Source organism: Strix uralensis, chromosome 12, assembly GCF_047716275.1.
Source record: "Strix uralensis isolate ZFMK-TIS-50842 chromosome 12, bStrUra1, whole genome shotgun sequence".
Classification (NCBI taxonomy): Eukaryota; Metazoa; Chordata; class Aves; order Strigiformes; family Strigidae; genus Strix; species Strix uralensis.
In genome coordinates this window covers 23,730,542-23,745,919 of record NC_133983.1, presented here as the reverse complement: position 1 = coordinate 23,745,919, position 15,378 = coordinate 23,730,542, and the positions used below count along the sequence as shown (strand labels likewise).

The 15,378-nt window shown below is 51.8% G+C and overlaps 1 protein-coding gene across 8 annotated transcripts in view; it reads left to right on the top strand.

Annotated features, from left to right (window-relative positions):
- Positions 1 to 15,378, top strand: part of ANKRD11 (ankyrin repeat domain containing 11) — a 155,944-nt gene that overhangs the window by 68,530 nt on the left and 72,036 nt on the right. The window lies entirely within an intron of this gene.

The window sequence follows — 15,378 nt, the reverse complement described above, 5'->3', positions numbered from 1 at the left end:
GGCACCGCGTGCCCCCAGCATGTGCGGCGCGCAGGCTCGCTCTTGCCTTCCTCAGCTTAGGGGGGTGGAAGCCCCTTATTTCCCTCTCCCCATCTGCCTTGCCCCGCTTTGAGCTGCATTTGTGGGGGCTGATCTACGGCAGCCCCATTCCTGGGGTGCCTGTGGGGCTGGGGTGGGGTGCAGGGAGGTCCCTGGGGAAGGGGTGGGGGGGGTTATCTGGCAGATGGGGAGGCGACTCCTCAGCCGTCACCAGTTTTCTGCAGTAACGGCCGCTGAGCTGGGGTTTGAGAGGTTTTCATTTTCCATCTGCACATGGGATGAGGGCTGCGCTGCTGCGGAGGTCGCTGCGAGGCGTTCTCAGGCGGGCAGAGCCTTCCCTTCGGCCGCAGGAGTTTCTAGACCTCGGTTTGATTGCGAAAATAATAGCTGGGCAGGTCAATGCAGTTGTATCCTGCTCCTCCCTTCCAGCCCGTGTTTGCTTTCCTTTGTTTGGGTCTCGTCTTGCTCCGACTTGCCTCTGTCAGCCTTGCTGGATGCGGCTTTGCAGAGCGAACACTTCTGTGCGAGCTGCTCTCTACCTGGGCACTTAATTAAAATGAGGAAAGATGTATTCCAAAAATACTTGGCTTTCTCGTCTGACATCTAGCGTGTTGCAAGGCTTGCTGAGCTGGTGTTTGAGAGAGGAAGCGAACGTAGCATTCAGCTGACATAGCATCTGAATAGCCGTTTGGGGCCCAGGGAGCGATAGTTCAGGAGGGGGAAGGGAAAGTGAAATGGATGCTGAAATCCTGAATCTGCTTCTTAAATTTCCTCTCCCTCTGGAGAGGGAGGGAGTGGAGTTCAGCCTTGCGTGTTTGGCTTGGCTCCCTGTTACCTGCTCTCTCCTCCTTAGCTGTGCGCTTGTGGCAGAGATAAAGGACGGAGGGTTTTTGTTATGGTGTGAGAAAGTACTTTTTCCTTCAGCAACATTTGCTTGTTTGTGGTTGAATCGCATTAAAAAAAATAATCCAGCATTATTGAAGAATGAGTGGGCGAATAGCTGCATCAACTACCATGGTAACTTTTAAAGGGCTTCACCCGTAACTGTCAGAGCTAGATTTTTAGTGCTATAGTGACTTTTAATGTAGAATAGTTTCCAGGCCATTTAATTGTTTTGTTTCCTCATTTAAAAACAAAACAACATAAACCCCCTCCCCTTCTCTGAACTACCTTTTTGTTGATGTTCTCCTTTTTGACCTGAATACATCTGTACACTGGGGCCTTGTGTCAAGTACCTCGCCGGTCCCCATGTCCCAGGAGCCGGACGTGCTGCCAACCACTGCTGGCCACGTGCTGCATCTCAGCCCGTCGCAGAGGGTCCTGCTTGTGTATGGTCCTTGTGGAAAGCAGCTCAGTGGTGGGTCTGGGCTCCGGCGGGTGGTCGGGGAACCTCTCTGGGGACCCACCCCACTGCAGGAGGGCAGCGGGAGGGCTCCTGTCCCTGCTTTTTGCAGGGCGGCCCAGTCGTCCCTGCAGCGTGGAGGGTGTTGGCTTTGGGGCACCTCCACTGCCTTGGCCGTTTCTCAGATGGGAGCTATCTCCTCCCATCTAAGCGTGGCAGCAGCCCACAGTGCTGGGAGGAATTTGGCAGCGGTCAGACTCCCTGTGCCATCCCTGCTTTCATCTCTCATCCCCACAGGAGAGCCCAGCTGCAGAGGTGGGTTTGCAGGAGCATCATGAAGCACATCTGGATGTGTGATGGCTGCGAGGCCGCTGTGTTGCTCACCAGGCTGCCCTGGCACGTGAGGGTCGCCATGCAAACCATACCTTGCTCAGCCGTCCTCATTTCTGCTGCTTTAGACCATGCCAGCAGGAAGAAAAGCCAGGCATAAGGGCGTTGAGCACCCAAACCTCACCGATGGGGTGGCTTTGTGGGAGCCTCCCGTGGATGGACTTGGCGAGGCAGGTCCCTGGGCCTTGCACTCGAGTTGGTGTTGTGTCTCTGGGTGTGACGGGGTACTCTTTAGAGCTTTGTGTTCAGTTATTTCAGAGAGTTTCGTGGCGTTGGGTTCGAGGCGGGATCGGATGTAGTTGCACTTGTAACCTTCTGCATGAGGAAGGACCTGGTTTCTGGTCGTGTCCCTGACAGCTTCCTCTGCAGCACCACCCATCTTAGCTTTGCTCGGCATCCCAACAGAGTTTAAAATGGTTTCATTCTGAATAATTTATCTCCCAGAGAGAGAGAGAGAGGGTGGAGAGACGCGGGGAGCTGTTGGCGAGGGGCGTGCTGCAGCGCGGGCAGCAGCAGGCAGGAGCGGGCAGCGCGGGCTGGGGGGGACAGGGTCCTGTGTCCAGGCTCACCCCAGGAGCAGCATGCTGTGCATCCCAGCCCCACGGCCTCGCCGGGCTTTGTTGCTCCCGGCATTTTCTGCCGAACAAAAGCTCTGGGTCCCCGGGAAGAGGCTCCCGTGGGAGCCCTCCCGCCTCCTGACCCACCTCCCTGCCCTCCCGCCGGCCCCAGCACCTCTTTGTTTTCCCCGCACGCTCCCCCTTGCCCCGTCCTCCCTGCCTGTGAGCGGTTGGCAGTGGGTGCCTTGCCTGCCCGGGCAGCGAGTGCGACGGCCCGGGGTTGTGGGCAGCTGGCCGAGCGGCAGCGGAGCCGGCTCGCCAGGGCAAGACGCTTCTTTATTAATGGTTGCGAGGTTTAGGAAAGAGTTTCAAAATGGAGGCAGCCCTGCTTGCCTCCCCATCGTACGGCATGGGTATGCGCTGCCCTACTTCTCGTCAGGATCAGACAGCCCTTTCTGAAGCTGTACAAAGGGGTTTGAATGCATTAGTTTACATGGAATTAATCTCCAGATTCCAAACATGCTTTCAAGCTGGTTTGGCCTTATTTTCCTGCAAAAGGAGGCCAACTCCACGTTGTAGGCAGTGACTGTTGTAAGTGAGAGTTGAGCTGGAGCGGTGAGAGACTAGCACAGGCACCATATTCAGTCCATTAAAAGGAATTTTTGGCTCATGGACAAAACAAATTGAAAAATCTCATTCTTTGTGTACCGCATCAGCAGTGACGGAAAAACAGAGCAAGGTTGCAGGGCGATCCTTCTAGTAATCGCCGGTGCCTTTCATAAGAGATTTGAGGTCCAATTTTTGGTAGGAAAATAATAAAGGATTAAAATGTGCCCCAAATGAATGCATAGGAAATCTGGGCTGAAGGGAGTGCTGGAAAAATGTCGTTATCGGAGGTCAGGAGAAATTGGTACATTGAACTAAGGTGAGGTGCTCTCTGCAACAGGTTGGTCCAAAATTCCCGGTGCTCCTTTGTCTGCCGCTGGAGCGACGCCGTCCAGGGAGGGAACGAGGAGCTCGAGCGCTCCTGTTATTTTTTTGGATAGCCTGTCATCCCTCAGAAAGGAACAGTTGTGTGGGGGTGGGGAGCGTCGTATTCAAAAGTGGGTGAAATGGAAATGAGCCAAAATTCTGCAAATTTATAAGGAACAGCAAACACTGATTTCTTTGAGAAAAGGTCGGTGCGTTTACTTGTAAGCACAGCCCTGGTAGGAGTGTGCGAGGAAATGGAAACTGTGCTCCACTATGCAGGTTTTTTTCATAATTTAGCCAGGCAAAGATACACAAAGATGCTTATTTTGGGAGATGGTGGAATGTTTCTGTAATAATTTCAGCAAATTTTGGTTCACATAGAGCATCTGTAAGAGTAGCACACCCACAGTTTCATGTAATATGTTCTATTTGTTGAAAAAATTTGCTTTCCCTTGAATTTGGAAGTGGTTTAACCCAGAAGAATCTATGCTGTGTTTATTTTTCCTCCCTGTTTAGTATCCTAAATCTGCCAGGTCCTCGCTGCTTGTCTCATGGACAAATGCAAACGTTTCTGTGCGAACGATGCCTGTCCCAGCTGTGGATCGTGTGGAAGCCCGCACGGGCCTGCCACGGGCAGAACTGAGAAGCACACTGACCTCAGCTAGAGAAAATAATTAGAAAAGGAACTGAGATTGTTCTCAAAAGGAAAGGGTTGAAATGAATGCAGGAATATCCCTGTGGGGTCTTCGCAGTGCACCTGGTAGCCAGCTCTATAGCTAAGAACTCCTATTAGGAAGACTTCATTTTGGTCTGACAATTTTTTCCCCTTGTTGACGTTGAACATGTAAAAGCATGTCATGAAACACAATATGCAAAACACCGTATTAGTAACCGACTACATAACATTCCTGTGTTGCAGCTAGGCTGCCTACAGCGTCCTGGTTTTATAAGCTTCTCATAGGAGCTGGCAAAGGGAGGACGTGGAAGTGGTGAGCCGGAGTCACAAGAGAGCACAAGCCTTTAACCATTTACGTAGTTCTTAGGCTTCCCATGGCTGCTGGAATTGGGGGGAGGGGGTGTTTACTCTTTCCAAAGGGAGGAAGATACCAACCTCCTGCAGCCTCAGCTGGTGCCGTGCCTCTGGAACCAGGACGGGGTGTTTCGTATCGGCGCTTGCATTGGCGGCGCGGTACGGCTGTACCTCTCAGAGGCGGTCAGTCGTAGGAGAAGCGAGGGTTTGGGCACGTGAAGTGGCCACAAGGTACAGGGAGGTATCAGCTGGTGAGCATTTGGCTGATTGCCTCTGGGCAAGCAGAAACCGGATTTAGCTTCAGATAAGCAATAGCGAGAAAACACGGTGGTGTGCTTTACTGCATACAGGAGTCTGTTTTTTCTGTAAACAGGTTCTTTTGCAAAAACGTCTGCTTTTAGACAACTGGCAAGGAAACTGAGAAGCCAGGTAGTGTGAAAACGTTTGGCTAGAGAACAAGGTTCTTAGTTGGCCATCTTGGCGTGAAAAGGAGATGCTGCAACAAATTGCTCTGCCACTTTAAAATGAATTAAAAAAATACATTCAGATCAACAGCAATGCTGGACTAGAGCGCAGCCCGCTTCCTACAAATATATGAAGAAAAAGCCACCAAAATAGAAAATTTCATCATTGCTCACGGGGCGGCAAGAGCTGAGCGCAGCACGTTGCTGAGAGCGATTGCAATAGTGGAACAGGAAGTCTCCTCCCCCTCCCCGGGCTCCGTGCAGAGCGCTGATCAAAAGGATGTAAAGCTTGTTTACAAGATGTATGCAAAATATATCGGGGAAGAAATATAAGGGCTTCACAGGCCAGGATGCACTAAGAATACCTGATGTCATGTTAATATAGGTTGGAGTCTGAGGCTACAGAGCATGTGACCCAAAGTCATCTTAACATTGAGGAGCAAACCAAGAAGGTGCCTTTTTTCAGTAGCATTGCATCCGGTGAGCTGCTCGAAATACACGCCGAGAAAGCTTCCTGTGTGCCTGCTAATGGAAGCTAGTTGTCATGAAATCTTAATAGAAGCCCTGCGGTGGTCCTTGGGGGTGGTTCGCTTTGGGCCCAGCGTGTTGAGTAGCGCTTCTGATACGGAAAGGTGGGAAAGAAAGTGTTTGGCATTGGAAAGGGCTGTGGTGGGTTTGGAGCTGCTGCAGAGTCTGTAGCGAAATGGCAAAGCTGTCGCTAGACTGATGATGGATCGGTGATTGACTCGCTTATTTTTGTGCGTATAGAAACAGGTCACTTGTGCATTGATGATAAAGTCGCATTGTACGGCCTTCAGACTCGCTCACCTTCCTCTGCTTCTGTGAGAGAGGCACTTTCTTACCTCCCGGGGAGTCTTAAGGCTTAATCCATTGTTTGTAAAGCTCTTTAAGATTCTTGCTTGGGAGCACTAGAATCTGGAGGATTAAAAACAATTTATTTTTGTGTATCTTGTATAATGTGCATCTCAAAGACTTTCCAAAGAAGGAGGAATTGTGAGGCAGAGGGAGATGGCAGGTCTGTAAGGTAAACATGAGGGAGGAAGTGGCTTGGAAGAACAAAGAGGGTAAGAGCAAAAGTCTGGTTCCCCGTTGTGGAGACTTGGCTGTAAGGAGGGCGAGTTTCCAGCCCTGGAGGGAAAGGGCTGGGTGTACTGGAGCTGTCTTCCTCTTAATCCCATTTAAAGACCCATCTGGTCAGCGCTGCTGCCTCGTTGTGAAGGGCAGTGTGCAGATTTTCCCTCTTCTGTATTTGTGCCCTTTGATTGTACCTATTGGGAAGCAGGAATGTCACTTGTTCTCGCCTGGTCTGTTTTGTCAGCTCTAAACGACCAGATAAGCTCACCAGAATCGATGTCAGTGATCTGGACAAGGATGATCTTTTTTAAAACCAGATCTAGAACGGTCAGTGAAAGGCCCCGCTTCCCCTCTCGCCACGCCTGTGATACTTGTCCTGGTTTCTGCTTGCACATCCCAGCCCTGCCCATGGACCCGCCGGGACATCAGCAAAGGTGCTTCCTCCTGGGGGACCCTGGCTGCCCCTCTGCACGGGGGAACGATGACACCTTTGCTGTGAGGCTCCTTATACCTACCAGAAAACTGTCACTGGGAGCGTGGTCCCATCGGGACATCCCTCTTGGCCACTGTGGACCTCCCCGATGCCACTGCCACTCTTCTGAAGAGGCTGTGTGTGTGCAGACATCGGTGCTCCTGCCCTCGGAGAGGGATTTGCCACTTTCCCAATCCTCACCCCCCCGTCCCCACATCCCTGGTGCAGCACTGATACCATCGTCCTCCCGGGTGGCTGCCACAGCTTCTCCTTGTCTCCAGAGCCTCCCATGCTGGGTCAGACACATTGGAGAAGAGATGACACAGTGCTTTGGACACAGGTGGTGCCTTGGCTCTGTGGGGAAGCAGAAACTGGTGATTAAATTTTTTCCCCAGGTGCAGGCCTGAGCATTTTGTGTAGGTGTGTTGCCATCATGTGACTCTCTGCGTTTTAAACACCGTTTTCCCACGTGAACTTGTTTGGGGTCACGGAACGTGTGTCTGTTGTTCTTGGCTGTAGCTGAACATAAGATGGGGCAGAACTAATGACTGCGCTGGTTGGGATTTCTGGTTTGGCTTCTCACCAAAAGATGTCCTGAATAATGGTGATGTTACAAGCAAGCGTCAAGGCAAATGATGGCCAAGCACACCCGAGACCCTCAGTGTTTTGTTATTTGAGCTCGATAATTTTACATAAATTGGAGAGCTCAGCCATCAGCTGTTACTGGCTGTTACTTGTGTGCAGGGGAGTCTCGTGTGGGGCTGGAGATGGCTGAGGCTGTGGGGTGTGTTGGCAAGTAGGTGTAGGTGTGGCGCAAGGAAATTCTTGAGGTGTGGGTGTGCTGGAGCCAGGCAGGACGAGCGACCGGTGCCAAGGACTGGGTAATGCCCGTGACAGGCCCTGCTCACCTGGAAGCGATGCTCAGTAGCGCTGGGATATGGTAGGAGGGATGATCAGGGTCCCTGGCCACTGCTGTTTTCGTTGGCCTGGCACCATAAGGGTGGGTTTATCCTAAACCCAGTAATATTTCTTGTTCCCCAGTACCCCTGGGGTTATAGGAGCCACTGGAGATTATTTGGGTAGTAGGTGGGACCAACACACGGACTGGCTTTGCAATAGCATAGCTAATGAGATTAACATAGTATTCTCTTAAAAAAGAAAAGAAGAGGCTGGTTGGTTGAATGGGACTCAGAAGACTCATTTCATGTGTTAGGAGCTGGAAACACAAGCTATTTAGTTTAGCAAGGAGAAAGTTGAGAGCATCTGGTGGGTTGGAAGCCTGTCCGTTATTGACTGCCAGAGCCTGGGCAGGGTGCTGGGGAGTATATTCGCCTTCTAAACATCTGCTGCCCTCAGGTTTCGGGCCGACCTTGCCTGACACCCATCCTGCTTGCTTTGTTCCCGGATGTTTTTTAAAAATAGAGAAAAAGTCCCTGCCTGCTGGAAGTTGAAGCTAAAGAAATGAAACAGAAAAATAAAGCACCAGATTTATTAGGGAGGTTGCTGGTAGGAAAACAGCTGAGCTTGTGGTTGTAGCAGACCTCACATCCCTTAAAAATTTAGGGTATTAGGCTTTCCTTTAAATACTGTCTTGGTTTTAGAATACTGGCTGTAGTTGGTCCATATCTGTAGAAAATGCAAGGAGATTTAACTCAGGGAGGTTCCGTCACCCGTTGGGCTGTTTGCTGAGATGACTGCAGCAAGTCCTTTTGGCGTTGAAAATAATGATTTTTATTAATTTGAACTGTTTTTCTATTTTTGTTCTTTCTTCACTTCTCTCTCTTATGTCTGTGACTCTTGCCAGCTCCACTAATTACTTCTTGAAAAGCAGTTGCTTCACCGAGGGCACTCCAGCTTACCTGCTATTGATGCAGCTCTGCTAAATACCTGCGGTTCTGGATATCTTTGCTTTGCCCCCCTGTGATCTGGTAATTCCTGCTGGTTTCCCTCCTTCCTCCTGGTTCTGTGCAACCTCAGCTGAAAGTTATTTGATGGGGACTTCAAGTGCTGTTTCAGCTCTAGAAGTAATATTTCCCTCAGATTTTTTTTCTTCTGTTCTGCTTGATCTTGCAGCTATTAAGTAGTTTTAAATAAAGATTTTTAGTCTCTTGCACCCTCTGCAATGAAGCATGGGAATTTTGAACAGGCCCCAAAATTTTCTCTAGCACAGCAAAGAAATGATCCCAAACTTGACATAAACTTTCTCTTCCCGGTGACCCCATTTGCTGTACCCAGAGCTGGTGTGTATCCCTCCATCGCCGAGCCATTGCACTGAATTGTTGTAAAGCAAACAGTGTATCGGGCCCGTTACAGAAACCCAGTGCACGTAGAACAGAGGAGAACAAGAGCAGGTTTCCTCAAATACCCGGAGGAGTGGGAGTTGAGCATTTCAGGAGAATTTTTAATTCCTCAGGATTAATCTGTGGCACGTGAAGAGCCACGCCGGAGCTCTGCCTTTGGAGCAGAGTTTTCATGAAACTCCACTGCTGACACTGGGAGCTGCTGGCAGATATTTCAGTTTTTAGTTAAGTCAGATTTAACCTCAGCCGATGCAAAGCTCTGATGCAAAGCTGCTCTGCACATATTACAGTGGGAAGATTCACTGGGGTTGCTATAGCGAAAGGCTGGAGATGACTTAAGGAGTTTAAATTAGGCCTGCGTGCTGGTAAACAAGGGCTCTGCCTATAGTACAAGCTGCTGCGGCGTTTGAAGATGTTTGTGTCGGATGGGGTGGGAGGAGGCGTGCGGTCGCTCGCGGAGAGAGCGCGAGTGCTTGCACAAGCCCGTCAGACCGAGTGTGCCAGCAGTGTGCCCGGGGAGGAGCGGGCAGGTGCCGGGGCTCCCGATGGGCTGTGCCGGATGAGAAAGAGAAGCTGGAGATCCTGGTTGTGTTCAGAAATCTGCTACTGATTTTTTTTGTGAGTGAGCAACAGCCAGTCATTCCCGGTGCCTGAGCTGCCTGCTCTGCTGGGGTACGGGGCTCTGTGCCCCGCTGCCTTACCTCTCCCCTGGTCCACACCAGCCGGCTAGAGATGCCGCTCGCTGCGACATCCCAGCCGCGCTCTTACTGTCCTCTCCGTCTTGACTTCATTACGTCTTGATCTCTGTAACCTCTTTAACGTGTAAATACTGAAATGAGATTATCTTTAAAGAGCCCTTTATTAAAAATGTACTGACCTTCCTAATCAGAAGAAATGTTCCCGTAGCTGCTTTTCGCCTTTCCCGCATTTCGACAAGTAGCGAGGGCAGAATGGTGAATCATCTCACCAGGGCGACAGCTTGGGCTGAAAACCGGGCAGGTTTCTTCAGACACTGCACCAGCCTGCAGCTCCCCGCCGGCAGCGTCCCAGCACCAGCCGTGCTGACTGCTCTGCAGCCCGGGAGGGTCCCAGGGACACACACTTTGTGCTGGGTTTGCACTTTAAACCAACTCTAAACCTCCCTTCAGCTTGGTGGCCCTTGGTGCGGCGAGCGCCGTGCTGAGGACCTGGCCTGCTTGGCTGACTCAGCACCAAACTTTTTGGGCAAGCCACAGGCGCCGCGAGCTGTGTCCCAGCAGCCACTGAGGGGTTTGTGCGTGGTGGGGCAGGGCTGGTCTCCGGTAGATCAGAAGGCCCTCATGAATATCCTTGCCCCTTCCCCTCCCAAACCAGCCCTGAGTCGAGCTGACGTGGGACCTGCACCCGAGGATTGTGCTGGCAGCCCCCCTGGTGGGTGAGGCCAACCACCCGTCCCTGCCACAGGGCTCCAGCCCTGCAGACCTCTGGCTGGGGAGGTTCTAGAGTGGAGGGGGGTGAGGTGAAGTGGAGCAGTCGGGGTGGGCTTGCTGTGCGCAGCCTTCGCCAGGCGCAGGGGACGTACCCGAGTACGGCCCAGGCCCTGCCCAAGGGACTCTGTGTTCCTTGCAGAGAGAGAGACCTGCAGTCAGAGACTGGCACGTGAGGGGCTAAACTGCAAATAGCTTGAAGCCGTCTTTCAGTGCATGATTTTTGAGGGCTTTACGGTTATTTGAATCTAGAATTTGTTGCACAGAGATGAGCAGGAATGCAGGTGAAGAGCAGATGGGTGCTGCGCGCCTGCGGCCACGGTGCTGCCGGTCCTCGGCCCTCCAGTCAGTGCTGGTGTTTCTCCGGCCCCCGGGCCCTGCAGGCAGCTGTGCGTCCTGCTGCCTGGGATCCTGGGTTTCCTTCAGGGATTTGTTGGAAACTCCCCACGTCTGTGTGGCGTTTATCGCTTCGGAGCCGATCAGTGGATGAGCAGGGTGGTCTTACTGCTTTGGCGTCGGCATTTGGAGTTGATGAGCCTTTCCTGTACGGTTCTGGTGGAGCCTTCAGCGTGCGAGGATGATCAGAGAGGGGTTTGTTGTTTTTTTTTTTTTTTTTTTTTTCCCCATGTAAAATATATTCCAGCTCCAGTTTATAATGTGGCAAGAGGGGGAGTGAGAGAAGGGAACAACAGCATTAGCGGATGTAGAAGTAGCTGGAATGAGAAGCTTTTGTGCCATTAATAACAGCCCTGGCTGGCAGCCAAGGCTGGGAGTGTGGGATTAGCCTGAACAATCAAGACTGCAGGATCAAAACAAGGAGGCAGGAACAGCGAGGTCACACTGCTGCCATCTGCGCTGCCGCAGTGGTGGGAGGGAGCGGAAGAGGGGGCTGCGCTGGAGGAGCGATGCCGATAGCGCAGGCAGCGGGGCGCCCGCCGCCTCCCCAAAACCGGCCCTGCACCCCTCACGCGGGGCTCAGGGCGTTGGGCTTCGCCTCCCAGCTCGCGGCAGGCGCCTTCCCGGCGGCGCTGGCGAGCCCGCGGAGGGGAGGGTGGCCGCAGCTTGGTATTTTTAGGAAATGGCTTCTGAAAAAGAGAAGCGGCTCGTTGGGGCTGGGTCGTGCGCTTCTGCGCTCCGGACTGAAGATCTGGACGGCGTTTGTGGCCGGGGGTTTGGGATGGGGGTCAGTGCCGATAGCCCGCCCCAGCGTTGGCGTCGCCGTCGTGCCGTTTGTGAATCCATCTGGTGACCAGGGGGTGGGGAGAGGTCACCGGACGGATTCAGCTGCAGCTTTGCCGTGGGCGAAGGCAGCCTCGCGCTCTGCCGGGGCGTGTGGGGTGTACGGACCTTTCCAGGGGCTGCATGTACTAGTTTACACCCCCTTTTTCAAAGGAGTGACTTGAGATTGCTGCTGAAAGACGGTTTTCGAAGCAGATGGAGGCAAATCTTGTTCTGCTTCGCTCTGGTCTCCATCAGCTTTTGCTGAAATACCTTCCAAGAGTATCAGAAAGCAAAATGTTTTGCATCATTTATGTTGCTTCTCCTCTTTTTCCCCCTGACCTAGTAAATGTTACTGTCCTGCAAATGTAAATACAAAAAGCTGAAATGCAATAGAAGCAAAGCAGTGTCCCACAAACAGCCTCCCAGCTCTTGCTAAAAATATCTCTGTGCGGTGCAGTAACTCCCAGGCATTCTTTTGTCTGACTGCTTTTGAATTCCCTAATTGAAGTTGGTTGGAGGGCAGTGCACCAGTTTCCTGAATAGCTCAGATGTTGATTGTGAGTTAAAAAACAAGAGCAAAATTGTTTTTCCTTTGTACAGCCGTGCTTTTATTTACCCCCCCCCCCCCCCGCCAACTCATTTTTAATCTCTGTATTTTTACTTGCGATTTTATTTTGTAAGACAACTGCATTAAATACATCTGCGGAGAAGGGGCCCAGGAGGCAGTGAGCAGGAAGACACAGTTTTCAGTACGTGATGCCACGTGCACGTTGGAGCCGGAGTGCCGCTCCGTCGGAAGCGTCCAGGCTGGCGCAGAGATGTGGTGCAAATGGAGCTTAACGTAGTAGGAAGTGTTAATAATGGTTCCTAATTGCCTACTAATAACTAAATCTGTGGAATTTGGCAGCAATTGGGATATAGTTTTCTCCTGCAATCTGTCCGTTCCCTCCAGAAAGAACAAAGTTGCTTTACTGACATAGAGCAGCGAATCGTAAATTCACTGAAGGTAACGGGGGAAAGTTTTCCAGACTCCACATGGCCTCTGCAGAGCCTGCGAGGGTGCTTCCCCAGGCGATAACTGCTGTGTCTTGGTCTGGCACTCCAAGATTTAACAGAGGAAGAAGAATAAAATCAGGCTCTCTTCTTCCTTTCTGTGTGTGGGTTTTTTTTTTTTTTTTTTTTCATTTGAACTCTGAAACAGAGAAACCCAGGCTCATTTCAAGTGCTCCCCAAAGGCTGCTGCAAGCACCGTGTGCGCGGGCGTCTCGCCCGGCCATCCAGGGACAGGTCCCTGGGCTCTCCTGGGAACAGAGAGGAAAAGTTAAGGGACTGGTAATTTGTGATAAGTCATGGCCAGTCCAAGAAGCTCCCCGGAATATATCTGTTGGGTAAATGTGATAAACTGTGAGTGCTCAGAGCTCCTCTGTGGCCGGTAAACAAACACAAATGCTGCTTTCACTCCAGCCTCAGTAAATTAAAGGTTTGAAATTGTGATGGAGATTGGAGAGAAGCTGATTTCAGATGCTGCTTCAGAAGCCGGGATTTATTCCGGCTCTCTGTGGTGGGAGACGTTTCCTAGCTGCTCAGCAGCAGCAGAAAAACAAGCACAAATTTTTCTGTCTTCAGGGATAACTGCAGTGAAGCATGCGGGGGGGAGGGCTGTGCCGCTCACTGGTACCGAAATACCTCCCCATCCCCCACGCACGTCAACAGGCCCCAAAACTTCCCCGGCACACGGGGTTGGGTGCTGGGTGCTGCACCCACCTGCGGAGCAGGAGCAGGCACCAGGGCCTGGGGGCCGTGGGGGAGCCGGGCTCCTCTGGTGCTTTCCTGGGAAATGGAGCATCTTCATAGTTTGACACACACAAAAATAAGACGCCGCACGGGTGTGAGCTGGCAGCCTGCAAGCTGGGTTTGCTGCCCCTCGCTCTGCACAACCAGGAGACTGTGTCCGGAGGAGCCTGCGGTGTGGTGGGGAGAGCGGGCACCCTGCTTTTGGGCACGGTGATGGGGGGGTCCAGGAGCCACCTTCCACCTTACTCTTCTTGCTCCCCTTCCCACAGGAGATGGAGTCTAGAGGTGAGAAACATGCTTATTGTCCAAAACCTCCCTTCATCTCCAAAAACACAGCATGGCGGGTGCCAGCTCCTCCTGTTCACGGTGGCGTTGGGCTGGAGCCGGGCTGTTGGCTCTGGGGCAGGATCGCTGCTGCGGTTACATGCCCTCCTCTTAGCTTCTAGGTTAACGTTTAACCTATTCATGCTTCAGTCCCTTGGCTTGTTTGATGTTGTGGGGCACTTTGTATGGCTCTCAACTCTAGATGAGCAGCCCGATGGAGGGCTACGGCTTATCTGCTGCGGAGGAACATGAAGAATTTCATGGGGAGGAAGATGAGACTTTTCCTTTTCCTGGTGGAGGGAAAACAAGTCTGGGTGGGTGACATTGTCGTGTTTTACACGGGCAGCTCCCTGCTTGGGGAGCCTCTCTGTTGAGTTTTCACCTGGCCAAAACATTTTCGCTCTGACTGTAAACCTTAGAGGGGAGAGTGCTCAAATGGAAAAGTTGACGCAGCCTTATCTGCGGTGCAGTCTCGGTATGATAGAGGAATCTGAGCCCTGGTTTATGTCAGGCTTGAAGCTTTCCCTTTCCTTCCAGCAAACTGCATACCGTTGCCTTGGAGCCGTTCCTTCATCGGGGGCATCATCTTCAAGGAGCGTAGTTTGGTCCAGAATAGGTCTGGGTTCATTTTAAATACATCCCGAGTTCCCCGACGGCTCCTTGCAGCAGCCCGGTGTCTTTGGAATGGTCCTCGGAGTGCTGCGGCATCTCCCTCCCAGCAAACAGCAGCCTCCCTTCTCCAGAAACTTTAGCCCTTGCCTTCAGTGTGCAATTATTCTTGCAGGAGACATTCAGGTCATCCGTTCCCCTCGTGCAGTAAGTGACACTTCGACGAATGACTGATGCTTAGCATAGTCAAGGGTCACCTTACCCGGCTCTGGGTGCCGAAGGCTTTCATTGCGTGAACAGTCTTTCAAACTTCCTGCTGGCTCTGCTGCCGCCAGTTCATTAGGAGGAAAAAAAACCCAACCCTGGAAGTAAATTTGCTAGCAGTGCTCAGACCCCATCGCCAGCGCGGTGGAGCTGTCCCATCTCTGCCTGGTGAGATGGGAACCACCGCCGGAGCTCACCACTCCCCTTGCACCATAAACCCGATAACTGACCCGAAACGGCGGCTGCAGGGTCAGCCTGACATCTGGCACGCTACAGCACCGCTGCCGGGAGGGGAGGGAGCTGGAGGAGAACGGGAAGGGAGGGGGAAGGACGGAGCCAGGAGCTTCTGAAGCTGCGGGGTAAGACATTAAACTGGAGAAGGGGCAGAATATAATGCTCAGTGATTTTTGCAAGCGGCCGGCTGCTTCCCCGGGATGTCTCAGGGCTAAGGGCAGTGTTTGTTTTCTAGCAAGACACTACAAAGAATAAAAATAATGGTTGCAGTTAATTGCCATATATCCATCGTGCCTTGGTTTTCATTTGTCTTAAGGCAGGATGCGTTTGCAGATGAATTTTGAAAATAGCTGAGGATCAAATGTTGTTTTTTGTTCTTTGGCACTGAATATTTTGCTCACTGTTCATGCTCAGTGATGCAGATCTGCGTGTGTATTCAAAGTCTGTAGCTAATGTTACTATTTCCTTCCTGCTATGAGCTTCTGTTTTCTATGCTCACACCTTTCTGGAAGCCTCCTTTCAGGCTACAATATTCCCTACTTGGTTTGGTATTAAAGGAATCTTTTTCTGTAAGGGTTAAGAAAAATATTTTTCTTTTAGCTTTAGGTACATAAAGGGATAATAACCCTCTTTTCACCCGTTTTCAGAAGGCTGAGCCCACTACAGTGTGTTTTGTTGAGGAAATAACATTTCCCAAAGTGGAGGAGCTTTTGCTTGGTGAAGCAGAGGTTAACACGGTGTGCTGTCCTGGTCACAGTCCCCTTCCCCGGCCCTGGGGGGGTGAGGACTCCCCTGCTCCCCCCTT